This window comes from Capricornis sumatraensis, chromosome 4 (genome assembly GCF_032405125.1).
Source record: "Capricornis sumatraensis isolate serow.1 chromosome 4, serow.2, whole genome shotgun sequence".
Lineage (NCBI taxonomy): Eukaryota > Metazoa > Chordata > Mammalia > Artiodactyla > Bovidae > Capricornis > Capricornis sumatraensis.
In genome coordinates, this window is record NC_091072.1 from 81,740,085 (window position 1) to 81,753,314 (window position 13,230).

The window sequence follows — 13,230 nt, forward strand, 5'->3', positions numbered from 1 at the left end:
GAAGTTTTGATGTTCTTCAGGTTCTTATTGTTAGAAACTTAACATTATTCTGAGTCTTACATTGGATATGGAGGAGTGTCCAGCACAGAAAAATCCTTTTAGAATTTCGAACCTTTCACAAGTCTTCAATGTGAGCTCTGTTGACAAAAGATGACATTTATGGGGAAATAATGTTGTTTTAACAGGTTTCAGTTCTTGCCTTATTTCCTCTCTCCCTTCCTTTCTATTCCTGAACGTTGAATCTAGTAACAGGCTCTTTAGCAGGCTTTGGCCTGTTCAAATGGTTGAGCCAAATCTGGCTGGTCGGGAAGTAACGTCAGCCAAGTCTTCTGAGGAGGCTTTGGATTGAGTCATGCTGGAGGCCAGCCTGGGGTGCTGGCCCAAAGGGGGCCGGCAGAGTCTGGACGTCACCTCTGAGACTTTCCCTCCTCCATCCCATCCTCTCTTGTGTTGGTTCAAGCTTCTGGCTCTTACGCCACTCCACAGAACATTTTGCCAAAAGAACCCAGACTTATAAGTCTTACAATTCAGTATGTTTATGTTAATGATATATTGCTGGAATATGCAGTACTAGATGATAAACCCATCTCAGATTGTGTGTGTGTGTGTGTGTGTGTGTGTGTGTGTGTGCGCGCATCTAGGGATAGGAGCATTGAAAGACACTAGAAAATATGAATGGCTAAAGAAAGTTTGAGTCTGATTTGATATGAAATAGGCTTATCAGGACATACACATAAATTCTCATCAGTGGGATGATATGATAGAAAACTGCGAGCTACATTTGATTTCTTATAGACCTACTTTTCTCTCTGGATTAGCTGACACTATTTTTTTTTAATTTTATTTTATTGAAGCATAGTTGATTTATAATATTATGTTATCTTCTGCTGTACAGCAAAGTGATTCAGAATTATGTTAAGTAGAAACGACAACAAAGATTTTCTTTGCTGGGACAAAACATGAATCGTTATAATATTGACCATATCTCAGAAAGTCTAAGAGCAAGAAAAAGAATTCAAAAGCATCAGAGAGAATATTCAGAATGCACAAATATGAAAATTGCTTTAAAATTGTAAAGTACCTTCTAAATGTCAGAAATTTTTGCACATGGTTCCTAATTCTCATAGAAAACCTTCAAAGTTTGTACTATATTTCTTATTTTATGTAAGAACTAAAATTGAGGCACAGCAAAGTAGGTGAGTTTCCCAATGTCAAACGGCTTGCAAAGGAAAACTTAAGGATGTGTTCAGGCACTGTGTTAGCAATTTACATGTGTTACTTCATTCACTCTTTACAGCAACCCTTTAAAGATGAGGACATTTAAGAGGAGATTCAATAAAGATGGTGGCAAGACTTATACCAGAACTAGCTTTAGAATTTATAATCTTAAACACATATAGTTTTTTTGTCTTTTTAAATGATCAAATTTTCCTCTTGAGAGCATTTCAAGTTCAAAATAGGTTGTATCTGGCGTCTTGTTAATTTTCAAACAAGTGCGAGATGGTTATTCTTCATCCAAGAGTTCAAAATCAGACCTACACTATATCTCTCATAAAGAACTTTTGCTTTAAAAATTGGTATGTGCCAACTTTCAAGTTATTAGTACGTCAAGAGGCTCAGTGGTCTTCAGATCTTTCCCTTTTCCATATAGTCTGATACTTGGTTGTATGTGTAGGGGTTAATACTACAGACATGCTATTGATGACCTCGAAATGACTTTTATCTTCACAAATTGCTAATTACATGACTGGTCAGTTAGGCAACCTCTCAGAAATAAAAGGAATTTGTACCCGCATTAAGGATAATATAGTTAAACCTATTTCCCATTTGTCAGGTTCAGGGTTTTGCAACACAGTAAATGTGAGAAAATATATTAGAAAATTCACTGCATGGAATTATTTCACTGATAACATCAGTAAAGAAGAGAAAATGGATCTAACCAGGGAAGTTTTATCTCTTCAAAATCATTGAAGATACTTAGAAGTTTATTTTTGACTTACACATTTTGTGTAAATCCTCAAAAGAAATAATAGAGATCAAGTAATCATATTAAACAATTTGGGTATTTATTTTTAACAAGAACTAAGTTTATTAATGTTTGTGTCTAACAGTTTCCAGATGGCCTACTTGTACATGATATAGGAATCAGTTTTAAACTCTTAATAAATCGAAGGACAAAGTAGAAGTATTCAAAAGCATTTACCAAAGATTTTCTTTTTTTAATATATACCTGAGATTTTAAAGTTATTGATTATATTTGGTGCATTCTTGAGACAATCCAGACAAGAAGATGTATTGCAATTGAATTATTTTCTGCTTTGTGTTTTACTTTATCCATTTGCTGAAAATTTGGAACCAAATTTTGAGTCTCAAGTTTAATATAGATTATTAACTGGGTTTCTTCCTTCGTCATATTTTCTTTTTCTTATCAAAATTTGCTGTCATTACAGGACCAATAAACATATTCATAAAAGTTCAAGTAAAAAATTATAACAGTCTACCCTTAGATTTCATATTGCTTAGGAATCAGAAGTCTTAAAGCTAACAAAAGAAATAATAATTGTGGAATTTCAGGAATTGCATGTTTCTTCTACAAATGTTTATTGAAACCCTAGTAAATCCTAAGAATGAATGTAGTTACTGAGAGCTCAAACTTTGGAGTCAGGCTGTCTGGTTGAAAATCCAGGCTCCACACTTGCTCTCTGTGGGTAACCTGAAGCAAGTTATCTAAATCCCTTGCTCCTGCTTCCTCACCTGTAAAATGGGGATAAAATAATATAATCTCATCCATAATGAAGGTAGCTGAGATTGCATGAAATAATGTAAGTAAGAGAATGAGCGTGGTGCTCTAGCCATATTCTGAGGGCTACATATGTAGTAGCTAGTGAGTATGATTATTGTTATAACAACAAACCAACCATGATCATTGCCCTCATGGTGCTAAGGAGAGGCACTAAAGACATTGTAGGGCTTCCTCTGGTGGCTCAGGGGAAAGGAATCTGCCTGCAATACAGGAGATGTAGGAAACATGGGTTTGATCCCTGGGTCAGAAAGATCCCCTGGAGGAGAAACTGGCAACCCACTCCAGTATTCTTTTTGGGAAAAAAATCCATGGACAAATGAGCCTGGGGGCTACACTTAGGAATGAATAGTGGATGGAAAGACTTATTATATTCTAGGTACAATACTGATAATTTTATTTTTATTATATTATTGAATTCTCATAATTGTTTTGAGGAAGATTTTACTCTTTGAATTTATAGGTGAGAACACTGACACTTACTAGTGATAAAATAATTTTCCTAAGGGTTCAACTAGCAAGTGAGGACACCAGAATTCAAATCAAAGTTTTATTCTTTCAACAGCAGGCTGATCATTTAGAGAAAATATATCAATCATTTACTTAATAAGACAGTATAAATGGTGGTTAGAAGTACATACTCTGAAGACCACGTGATGAAGATTTGAATTCTGTCTAATCTTCTTCCCAGAATACTATCCTTGAGCAATTTGTTTAACTTCTCTGTACTTCAGCTTTCTCACTTGTAATATTATAATAAAATTTTAAAAACAGATTTGATATAAAGATTGAATGAGATAAAATACACAGTGCTTGATTTGTACTAAGTGGTCATTTTTCTTTGATTCATTTAATTGAACAGTATAAGAGGTTGTCTATTTTGCTTTCTCACTTCATGTTCCTGGGTGTCAAAGCCAAGTTTCTAGAAATTATGATGCAGGCTCCAGAGGATGACGTGGCTAATTTAAGAGAATTAATTTTAGATTTCCATCATTTAGTAACCTATAAAGACTAGAACTTTCTAGGCAAGGTTGATACTCAGCTGGTAAGCAGCACTACAAATATACTAGCCATTAAAATATTGAAATACAAGGTTTCTGTACCAGATGGTGAGTGATTAAAGATCTTGAGTCCATGTGCTACCTAATAAGAGGCACAGTGGTGCCTGCTGGTGAGGGTGACCCTCAGCAGCTGCAGTGTGCACTGAGATAGAAGCTGACAGATGCATCTGTGGCACTCATCTCGTGCTCTGGAGTGGCCCAGCACAGATGAGGGCAGCAAGACACACGATAGGGCAGACAGAGTGATAACGGTAATGCTGGTGGGGGTCAAGGTGCAGGCTATTTGGATCTAGACATCACTTGTCCTGCTTCTAGCTGGCAACAGCGAAGAACCAGCTTGTACCTAATTAACACTTTCGACTAAATGGGGAAAAAAATCAGGATTTCTATGTCTAATTGTAGTTCAGATTAGGGACATCTTGTAACTGATGACAATAGCATCACACAAACAGAACACCAATCATTCCTAAAATTCAAGAAATGGTTTAAAATTTGTTCAAATAGTTATTGGCACTACAACTTCTATCATTTGATAAGCAATTCTGTATTATTTCTATCTCAGTTTATTTGGAAGTAAGAGAGATGTATTTTTTTTGCTTTGTTAATTGGTTTCTATGGTAAATTGTTATTTCCAGTTGTTAACTATCTTTAACAGCATGTAATTAAAGGCCTTAAACCATGTTCAAGGACAGTAATATCTCACAAATGTTTGTAAAATAGATTTCTACAACAAAGATGCAATCAGCTCAGTTTAGTTCAGTCACTCAGTCTTGCCTGACTCTTTGTGACCCCATGTACTGCAGCACGCCAGGCCTCCCTGTCCATCACCAACACCTGGAGTTTACCCAAACTCATGTCCATTGATATGATGATGCCATCCAATCATCTCATCCTCTGTCGTCCCCTTTTCCTCCTGCCTTCAATCTTCCCCAGCATGAGAATCTTTTCAAATGAGTCAGTTCTTTGCATCAGGTGGCCAAAGCATTGGAGTTTCAGCTTCATCAGTCCTTCCAATGAACATTTAAGACTGATTTCCTTTAGGATGGACTGGTTGGATCTCCTTGCAGTCCAAGGGACTATCAAGAGTCTTCTCCAATACCACAGCCCAAAATCATCAATTCTTTGGTGCTCAGCTTTCTTTATAGTCCAACTCTCACATCCATACATGACTACTGGTAAGACCATGGCCTTGACTAGATGGAACTTTGTTGGCAAAGTAATGTCTCTGCTTTTGAATATGCTGTTTAGGTTGGTCATAACTTTCTTCCAAGGAGTAAGCATCTTTTAATTTCTTGGCTGCAGACACCATCTGCAGTGATTTTGGAGCACTCCTCCACCCCAACCAAAAAATATCAGCCACTGTTTCCACTATTTCTCCATCTATTTGCCATGAAGTGATGGGACCAGATGCCATGATCTTAGTTTTTGGAATGTTGAGATTTAAGCCCTTTTTCACTCCTCTTTCACTTTCACCAAGAGGCTCTTTAGTTCCTCACTTTCTGCCATAATGGTGGTATCATCTGGATATCTGAGGTTATTGATATTTTTCCCGGCAATCTTGATTCCAGCTTGTGCTTCATCCAGCCCAGCATTTCTCATGATGTACTCTGCATATAAGTTAAATAAGCAGGGTGACAATATACAGCCTTGATGTACTCCTTTTCCTTTTGGAAACAGTCTGTTCCACGTCCACTTCTAACTGTTGCTTCCTGAACTGCATACAGATTTCTTAAGAGGCAGTTCAGGTGGTCTGGTATTTCCATCTCTTTCATAATTTTCCACAGTTTATTGTAGTCAATCTCTCACAAATAAATTGAGACTTTTTTTTCCTAGGTGATTTGCAGACACAGTACTTAAAAATGAATAAAGGAGGAAAGAGAAATCTGTTAGCTTTATAAAATATTCTGAAAATGACAGTGAAGAACTGATTATGAGTTAATTAAGAAATATGACATTGCTCTCTTTTGTCTGATAATACTATTCCATCATTTCAAGTTCACTTTCTTTAGTTATTAATTTTCTCTCCTGTTTCTCTGAGAAACACCTGCAATTTTGAAGTGGTTAAATTTCCCATTCCAGGTGAACAAATGTGGTAGATGGTAGCAAGTGTCAGAAAGCGAATTATCATCAGAAGACATCAGAACCAGCACTCAAATGATCCAGTTTTCTGAACCTAAATTTGAACACATGGTTCAGATCATCAGATCATGCTGCCTCAGTTCATCAAATACCTATTGAGTTCTACCACACGCTGTGCCCAAGGGGTACAAACCTGGCAAGAATGCCTCTGCCCTCGTGGAATTTAGTCCAATCTAATCTGTAGGTCAGGTTACTAAAAAGTAACACAGTACTGTAACAATTGCTACAAAGGTAGAAAGAAGGAAGACAGTCCTCTACCCTTTTGGAGAAGGGAATCACATTTGAGGAGACTCTTATTCTAGTCCAAGAAGAAAAGGCATCTCCTTAACAAGCAAGTGTTAGGGCCGGGGGTGGGCACTCTGGACCAACCCAGGCACTCAAGGAAGTTCTCTGTTGAAAGAACGTATCTGCCACATGACTGGACACTTTAACATTCTCCAGGTGTATGCAACTGAAAGAAAAAAATCTGTTAGATGTCTTGGGATCTCGCCCATCTTGATGTTTTGTTGTGCTTTATCGAAGTGCATCGGCTCTCCCAGAAGTAAGACGACTTCAGCATACTGCTACACCTGAAGGAGCTTTAGATGAACTAGGAAAGCGACTTTGTTCTTTTGCTTCTCAATGTAAGTACAAACTTTGCTCCATTTTTGTGACCAGCCTCTTTAACGTATCATGAGTTAGAGACTGAAGATTTTCTCAGTAGGCTACTTTTGGAAATCAGTTTGAGGTTGAATCTCAGCAGTTACAAACCTCAGATGAAAGGAGCCATGTGTGTACAGAGGCTTCTTAAAGACCCAGTCAGCCTTCATTTCCTCTCACAATGGGAGGCTTAGGGCCTCTACTGACTAGGATGAACCACAACAAAACAATACCTCCATGTGTGGGTTTTAAAAATAAACTGAGTGATTTGTATGTACAAATGGCATCTTAGAAAAAGGAATGTAGAAAAGCCAAGTTGAAAAAGAAAACAAACAATACTTGAAATTCTCCCCTCTTTTCTCTTTGAACAGATTTTCTTCCTTAGAACTGTTGTCTGGAAAGCTCATGCATTATTATATTGCCTGGTGAGCAGTTCAACCACCCCAGGTATTGCTCTGGGATTTTAATGATATTATTATAAATAGTATGATATATAGGTTGGGGTTTTTGCATAGATAACTAAAAGCCTCTAGCCCTTTAAACCTAAAGGCAGAGCATATACATTTGTTATCTTGGTTACATTATTGACAACATAAGAGATTCTTTGGAGACTTGAAAGCTGGGGCCAGCCATGTCAGCTTGCATTTTAGGAGCGTTTAATTAACTGACTAATAGCACAAAAGAATATATCCACTCACTTGAAGTTTCATTTGCATAGCTTATCAGTAGGAGATTTTTCCAGTAATTTGCATACTCTCCTGCTCTCACAATTAGAATAACAAGGAGAAATCATCAAACTATATAAACAATGGCTATCAGCTAAATTTAAGTATAGATGGGAAATTAGAATTTATCTAGACCACTGTTATTAACAAATACATATTTTAAATCACATAATTAATAGCAGAAATGGACTGAGTTATATAGCCTTCATATTTTAAATTATTTGGAATTTATAATTATCTTTAAATAAAGTCAATATTCCCAGTAAATTATGGAGATTAAGTCATTAGGTCAAGAAACTAGCTAAGATACGCTTTACATTCAAATTAAGTTTGTGTCTGAATGTGCTTTTTACTTATAGGAATCTCTAAGTACATGAAAAGTTATAATCACAAGGAGTTTATATTAAAATGATATATTTATAGAGGATAGTAATACATAATACTAACATATAAAATTAAAAAATAAAAATTTCAGCCAAATGTCAATACTCTGACAAATAAATATCTCTCCAAATATGTAGATAATTATGTTTAAAACATCAAATAATTTCTTTGGAATAGTTTTAAAGTAACAGAACGACTTGAAAAGTCAATCCACATTTAAGATTCTATCATCTCTGATACTGTATCTTTAAAGTAGTCCTAAAACTAGAAGAGCAAAGATACTTTGATAAAATCTGAAGGAAAGATCAAGACAGATCAGATCTCGAGGTTTTACAAGTGACTTTTTTTTTTTCTTTTAAGGTGCATATATCTGGACAATGTTAAATTGTCCAGTCGTGTGACAGATTATGTTCTCAGGAAGAGTCAGACTTTCATGTCTCCGGTAGCTCAGCTTGTCCTCCTCACAACCCTTACAATTGCCAGCTAAAGCAATGTTTTATCTTCCAAGACTGGGTTAAGAGATCTGACTCCTTTCCCCACAGAGAATAGATGATTCTCTTTCTTCTTGCCACCTTTGTAGCAATTATTGCATTGTAACAAATAATTAGGACATTGTTCCTTCCAAAACTGACTTTATAAAATCACTGCATTTTTTAAAATAATAGATTTTTATTAATCTTCAAGTCCAAGAAACACAAGAGCATGAGAAAATAAGGCTTTTGTTATGACGCTCTATACACTCTTCAGTAGATCAAAAACAATACTGAATTTTGACTTAACACAAGCTTTCTTTTAAAAATATGTTCAGGAATACAACTGAGTAGTTAAAAATTCTTTAGAGAGTCTGAAAAAGTAGAAATCACATATCTCAAAGATTTGTTTTCCTTTATTAAAATCTGTAAAACAGAGCCAGTTTTGTTATATATTTATTATTAACTTTTAAATTGAGTAATATCAATATATAACATTATATTAGTTTCAGTATAATAAATCAATATTAGCATACAGTACAGAGCGATCACTACAATGTATGGTTACTATTTTTCATTATAGAACTGACCCATTCACCCTTTTTACCCATTCCTATACCACTCCACATGGAGAAGGCAATGGCAACCCACTCCAGTACTCTTGCCTGGAAAATCCCATGGATGGAGGAGCCTGGTAGGGTGCAGTTCATGGGGTCGCAAAGAGTCAGACTCGGCTGAGCGACTTCATTTTCACTTTTCACTTTCATGCACTGGAGAGGGAAATGGCAACTCATTCCAGTGTTCTTGCCTGGAGAATCCCAGGGACGGGGGAGCCTGGTGGGCTGCCATCTATGGGGTCGCACAGAGTCGGACACGACTGAAGTGACTTAGCAGCAGCAGCAGTATACCACTCCGCCCCTCTGATAGTCACTTACCTGTTCTCTGTACCTATGAGTTTAGTTTAGTTTTTTGCATTTGCTTTGTTTTCCAGATTCCATATATAAGTGAAATCATACAGTACTAGTTTTTCTCTGATTGAATTATTTCAATTTAGCATAAAACCCTCAGGGTCCATCCATGTTGTTGCTGATGGTAAAATTTCCTTCTTTTTTATGGCTGAGTAGTATTTCATTGTGTTGTGGATGTGTGCATGTGTGTATCTCATGTCTTTTTTATCTGTTAATCCATCAATGGATGTTTCCATATCTTTTCAATTATAAATAGGCCTGCAAAAAACACTGGGGTGCATATATCTTTTTGAATTAGTATTTTTGTTTTCTTCAGATACCCAGAAGTGAAACAGTTGAATTAGATGGTCCTATTTTTAATTTTTAAAGGAACCTCCATATTATTTTCATAGTGGTTGCACCTTCTTACATTTCCACCAACCACACAGGAAAGTTTCCTTTCCTCCACAACTTCTCCAACACTTGTTATTTCTGGAAACCATCAACAAAACCTACTGAACGGGAGAAGATTTCAAACCACATATTCAGTGAGGGGTTAATATTGAAAAAATATAGAGAACCCATATGACTTAATAACAACAAAAAACAAGTAAGCTGATGGTTAAAAGTGGGCAGAGGGGGTAAGAGATAGGAGGAAGGTTCAAGAGGGAGGGGACTTATGGATATCTGTGACTGAGTCATGTTGATGTATGGCAGAAACCAGCACAATATTAGAAAGCAGTTATCCTCCAATTAAAACGGGCAGAGGATCTGAATGGGCACTTCTCCAAAGAAGACCTAGAAGGGACCAACAGGCACATGAAAAGACGTTCAACATCACTAATTCTCAGGAAAATGCAAATCAAAACCACAACGAGATGTCATCTCACACCTGTTGGAATGACTTTTTATTAAATAGAGCCAATTTTAAAAAGTTATTATAAACATTTCCTGCAGTTTTTGTTTTAAAATGGAAATATTTGTTGGATTCACTAAGTGTATAAAATCTTCATATAAAGTCACCAGGTTTAAGATGTTTTATTTCAAGTTTACCTGGTTAAAAAAAAAAGATCAAAAGTAAATATTATAGAAATGCCTTTTGGAAATTAAATTGATCTCTTGATTTTTTTCCACACCATTTGCTTCCTTCGAATCTTCCAATCTCAGTAAAGTGTTGATGTCCTACTCAGTTACTGAAACCAAACTCCAGGAAAAATCTTTGATTCCTCCCTTTTCTCACTGTCATGCAATATGATGTTTCATCTGCTTGACACTTTTCTCAAGATCTTGATAATTCCTTATTGGAATCATCAAGTTTTGGTCCAAAGGAAGCACTTCCTGCCAACTCCGTCTAAATTATTAGTGCCCCAGCTCCTCACTCTCACTCGCAGCATGAGATCACATCACTCCGTTCCACTCACCTCACAGTCCTCAGCAGCATCTGGAATTTATGCTGCTCGTTGCTGTCCTTAGTCTCTTTATCTTGCCCACCAGACTTTAAGCCTTTTGTTTCTTGTTCTCCCCAGTGTTCCAGTACTTAATAGAATGCTCGCACATAATGCACACTGAAAAATATATTTCAAATGAATATTTTGAGAACATATTTTTGAGCATTTATTTCACTTAAGAAATGCCTCATTTATGCCTAGTAATATATGAGGCAAAGGTAAGGAGTATATATTGGAAGACAGACATTTTATCACTTTTTACTAACCTGATAAAATAAGACAACTTGGCATTCTTCCCTGTACACCTCCCCCTCGCTGTCCAATTCTCATTTCTCTTTCTTTCTCCTCCCAGGGACCTTATTCACAGGAAAACAGAATGACAAAATGAGAATAACACAGACCGCTGGGGTTAGATGAGTTTGTGATTTCCAAACTGAGTGAACTTGGGCCAGTTGTTTAGATTCATAAAGGTTGTGTATCTTCACTTGAAAAATGGGAATTTTTTTTCTATCTTCCTGGTTATGAAAACTGAATATAACAGTGAATGTATGTAATATATATCTTAGAATATTATTGGCTTTCATTAAATGGGAGCTTTATTTTTCATGAAATTATCACATCCCCAAGCCAATTTTCTTTTGAATAGTGCTTGCATAAGATCAATTTTTGAAAAGATAATTGGCAGCTAGCAAGCATACTAAAACACAATATACATCATATTTATAATGGTCTGATTCCTTTCCTTGAGAATAAAGGAAGAAGTAATTCTAACTCTAATTCCTGTTGCTTCCTGATGTGTTTGCTGGATCCCATGGCAGGCCTGGAGGCAGCAGTCTGTCAGTATTGGCCTGAGTGAGTAATAAGGTGCAATAACGTCAGAGGCATTAAGCATCATCTCAGAGTTAGGGGTGTGAGGTCAAGTGGCTGCCTATGGAAGTAGCATCCAGCAAATCCAAAGCAGAGACAAAGAAAAACAGTCAAGTCATCCCATCCAAGAGGAAACATGAAGTATTTCATACTGTATGCTATTAAAAAATAGTCTGGAGCTAAAAGGATATGTCTCTGAGGCCAAGAGACCCAGCAAATATGGGAGCTTATGCAGTGTAATAAATTTTATCATGGAATAATGAAATAGCTGACAAGACTAATTTTATTTATTGCTTGACAGATAGCATTTCTGTATTTAAAACTAGTGGTAAATTAGGTGATTTGGCAAGAGAATCTAAAGCAATTTCAGTTCCATTTTTATTTTTTAAAATTTTATGTTTACTTTATTTTACTTTACAATACTGTCTTGGTTTTGCCATACATTGACATGAATCTGCCACGGGTGTATACGAGCTCCCAATCCTGAATCCCCCTCCCACCTTCCACCCCATATCATCAGTTCCATTTTTATTTAGGTTTAAATCATCCTTTCTCTTACTTCATTCCCTGATTAGAACTCTTAAAACAACTATGTCAAGCACAGATGGTCACCAACACCCAAAGGTGTATGTATATGCGTGACAGTGATATTTCCTACAGTAGTGCTCTGACCCTATTAGAGAGGGAACTTAAATACTCTTCCTTTATAGGTAACTGAGAAAATCAGAGGCAAATCTGCTCTTGTCATCTCTAACCAAGATGGTAGCAATGCTTGGAATCCATCATTTTTGAGGGATTGCAGGGAAATATGGGATTCTGTTCTTAACTGAAATGGCCTAATTAATGCTGGGTTATCACAGATCGACTAACCCCAGTAGAATTTTTCAGTTTAAGATCTAATTCTGATCTGTTTGGGAATTGGATCTAATTGGAGTCTAGACTGGACTTGGTTTCCTACAGCTACGTTATATCTTCTTTGGAGCCACCCTAGAAATATAAATAAGGCTCCTATATATTCAGTGCAGTTCAGTTCAGTTGCTCAGTTGTGCTCGACTCTTTGTGACCCCATGAACTGCAGCACGCCAGGCCTCCCTGTTCATCACCAACTCCCGGAGTCCACCCAAACTCACGTCCATTGTGTCAGTGATGCCATCCAACTATCTCATCCTCTATCATCCCCTTCTCCTCCTGCCCTCAATCTTTCCCAGAATCAGGGTCTTTTCAGATGAGTCAGCTCTCCGCATCAGGTGGCCAAAGTATTGGAGTTTCAGCTTCAACATCAGTCCTTCCATTGAACACCCAGGACTGATTTCCTTTAGGATGGACTGGTTGGATCTCCTTGCAGTCCAAGGGACTCTCAACAGTCTTCTCCAACACCACAGTTCAAAAGCATCAATTGTTCTGCACTCAGCTTTCTTTATAGTCCAACTCTCACATCCATACGTGACTACTGGAAAAACCATAACCTTGACTAAATGGACCTTTGTTGGCAAAGTAATGTCTCTGCTTTTTAATATGCTGTCTAGATAGGTCATAATTTCCTTCCAAGGAGCAACTGTCTTTTAATTTCATGGATTCTATCACCATTCTCAGTGATTTTGGAGCCCAGAAAAATAAAGTCAACCACTGTTTCCACTGTTTCCCCATCTATTTGCCATGAAGTGATGGGACTGGATGCCATGATCTTATATATTGGAGGAGTCTGAATATGACTCCAGCAGAAACAAATTGCTTTAAACTTTCTAGACTG